The 3,262-nt window shown below is 27.6% G+C and overlaps 1 long non-coding RNA gene across 1 annotated transcript; it reads left to right on the top strand.

Annotated features, from left to right (window-relative positions):
• The first annotated feature begins 1,273 nt into the window (after nucleotides 1-1,273).
• Nucleotides 1,274-2,977, top strand: LOC111711218 (uncharacterized). Its single transcript, XR_002767208.1, has 3 exons — nucleotides 1,274-1,286; nucleotides 2,524-2,563; nucleotides 2,936-2,977. It is a non-coding gene; the product is annotated as an uncharacterized LOC111711218 (long non-coding RNA).
• The last annotated feature ends 285 nt before the right edge of the window (nucleotides 2,978-3,262 follow it).

Raw genomic sequence — 3,262 nt, 5'->3', positions numbered from 1 at the left:
AAAAAGCTTTATGGAGTGTGAAAAAGATATAGGTTCTATGAAAAGCGGGCATTTTTAAGCATCTTTTTAATTCGCGCAATATTCATATTATTTTAGAACTTTTCACAATATTTATTATTTTAGAACTTTTCATAATATTAATTAATTTAGAACTTTTCATTTTATTTTTATTATTTTAGAACTTTACACAATCTAAATATTATTTTAGAAGTTTACAAAATGTCTTTTCCGCAATGCGGTGGGCTTTACAGGTAATGCATTTAAAAATAATTTGCGTTATTTGAATATTTAAAAATGATTTATGTTATTTAAATACTTTAGACGATATAAGACTATTTGAGAGAAATAATATGCATGTACTTATATTTAACAAACGTTTAGTCAAAATTACATAATATTGTCAGCCAATGACAGTTTTTTTTGTTAATGAAATCCATTCTTTTCTATTCTATTCTATTCTGTTTTTTTCTATTCTATTCTATTCTATTCTATTTTATTCTATTTTATTCAATTCTATTCTATTCTATTGTATTCTATTTTATTCTATTCATTTCTATTCTATTCTATTCTATTCTATTCTATTCTATTCTATTCTATTCTATTCTATTCTATTCTATTCTATTTTATTCTGTTCTATTTTATTCTATTTATTCTATTATATTCTTTTTAATTCTATTCTATTTTATTCTATGCTATTTTATTCTATTTTATTCTATTCTATTCTTTTCTATTCTACTGTATTCTATTCTATTCTATTCTATTCTATTCTATTCTATTAAATTCAATTCTATTCTATTCTATTCTATTTTATTCTATTCTATTCTATTCTATTCTATTCTATTCTATTCTATTCTATTCTATTCTATTCTATTCTATTCTATTCTATTCTATTCTTAAACATCTCTGTACATTTATATCTTTCAAGATGAAAAATGTCGTCTTATGCGCAATCTATCTTAATCTATGTTTAATTATATTCTATTCTATTCTATTCTATTCTATCAAATTCAATTCTATTCTATTCTATTCTATTTTATTCTATTCTATTCTATTCTATTCTATTCTATTCTATTCTATTCTATTCTAATCTAGTTATTACCGTGGACCAAGTAGAATAAGAAAGCCTCTACCCAGGACTAGGGTTGATCTGACTCTTCAATTCGAAGGAAAATCATTTTTTAAATATCATTTTTAACCTTTAACCTGTCTGAAACAAAAAATATTCAACAATTTATGACGTTTTCAAATATTTATTTCCAAAAAATTGATTTTTAAGGGTGTATAAGGTAAATATTCATTTTTATTGTCAGCTTTTTCTCATTCCTAAACTAATTTTTGAAAACTTTTCTTTAATTTCTAAATATTATCCAGTTCTTTAATAGTCATAATCAATTAACTTCATTAAATAAAAAAATATTGAGGCATGGCGCGGAAAAGAAAAATATTCAAGTTGCCTTGATTTAATGCAATTCCTGAAAGTGGTTTTCATGTCACCGCCCTCAGAGCAAACAATAATTAAATAATCAAAAGTTGGAAAAAGCATTGTGAAAAGTTTTTCTGTCCTAAAACTAATGTTTTCTTTTTATAATAAAGTTTTTCTAGGAGAAAATCATCTTATGTCCATTTCTTTATGAAATAAGGTTTAATTAATAAACATTGACAATGAAGTTAATATATAGTGAGACCCAAATAGATTCTAGTACACTAGATGGCAACGTAGAATTTGTACACTCTCAGAACAGCAGTATTCTTCATCCGACAAAATTATCAACAATTGTGAACATATAGTGCTTATTTTACAGTGAAATAAATGCAATTTTGTTTTCTTTATTTTCTGTTTTTACACTTGCTTATTTAATCTTGGGAAACTAATGGGAGAAATTGATGTCTTCCTTGTTATATTTGAAACTAGTGACGTCATGTATAATGGGTCCAATTCTCTGTTGCCATTTTACTTGATAATCTATTAAGGTGGGACCCATTAAACGTTAGAAGAGGAACACGGACAGCCGTAGTACATTTGAATTTCCGAGTCGGGTCAACCTTTCCGATCCCAGTTTGTCTGTGCCTAGCACTATGGACCGGACTAGCCGGGGCAACAAGGTTGACGCGGTCAGACTTTATGCTTCAGTAGTGTCCGAATTTAATGAATTTTAGCATCGTCTCAAATCTGCAAAAAACTAGTTATAATTGAGGGCAGGTTTCAAATTTACGTGGAATCAACCATATTTGAGCCGCGTCTGAAATTTAAACCGCGGCTTAATTTCTTTAAATTCGGCCATAGATAAAAGAATTGAGTTTTTGCCACAAACTCAAATTTTCTAATCCTTATATCTTGGCAACCTAATGGTGGAAACCCTTCATATTTCAAACTTGGGCTATTTGAATTAACAGAATTCATAGTTTGAAATATTTAACGTCTACGAAATTGGATTGCAAAGATATAGGTATTAGAAATTCAGAGTTTGTGACAAAGACTCAATTCCTTTAAACTTGTTTTTGTAAATATTATTTTATTTCTAGGCATTCCACCTTGTGGCAAATCGTCAAAGATAAAAATTTGGTAAATTTTTAAATTAAAGGGACTGTACGCTTAATTTCAAGTGGACCTTCCATGCACAGATGGTTAGGCCCGATTTAATAATTATCTGATCAATAAATTAAAGATATTTTGATTTTTCCTGATTTATTATTTTATTTTCAAAACTGGTCATACATATTTTTCCTGAAGTTGTTCCTTTTGTAGGGAAACCACAATTAAAAATAGTCAGTTTTCTAAGCAATGAGCATTAATGACTAATAATTCATACTTGTTTAGATAAAACTTCATAGGGTGCCCTTGTAAATCTGGCATTGTCACCTTTGGAGGGTCACTTGAAATTACGCTAGTAATTCTTTAAAACTTTTTTTATGATTCATAATGTTTTTTCTTTAGAAATTTCCTGATGTAAACTCTATGGATGAACAAAACAAAAGGAACAGTTTGTCATACATTTGTTAAATTTTTTATATCATTTTTCGTGTGTTTTGGTTTTAAATACACTTCGTCTAGCCCATTTAGTGCAACATTTTAATTGATAGACCTTTTCCGACCAGGGAAGGTTGATTAATGGTCATAATAAAAGAAATTTGACTTTCACAAATCCACCAATAAAATATGCAAATTTTTTAAATTACTTTTATATTGATTAATGTTGAAAGGGATTATATCTCAGCGTGTAATAATGAAGAACAGGATGTAGAACTAAGGTAGAAATCTTGT

This window comes from Eurytemora carolleeae, unplaced genomic scaffold (genome assembly GCF_000591075.1).
Source record: "Eurytemora carolleeae unplaced genomic scaffold, Eaff_2.0 scaffold1131, whole genome shotgun sequence".
Lineage (NCBI taxonomy): Eukaryota > Metazoa > Arthropoda > Copepoda > Calanoida > Temoridae > Eurytemora > Eurytemora carolleeae.
The sequence above is the reverse complement of the archived record's forward strand: the minus strand, read 5'-3'. Positions and strand labels throughout refer to the sequence as shown.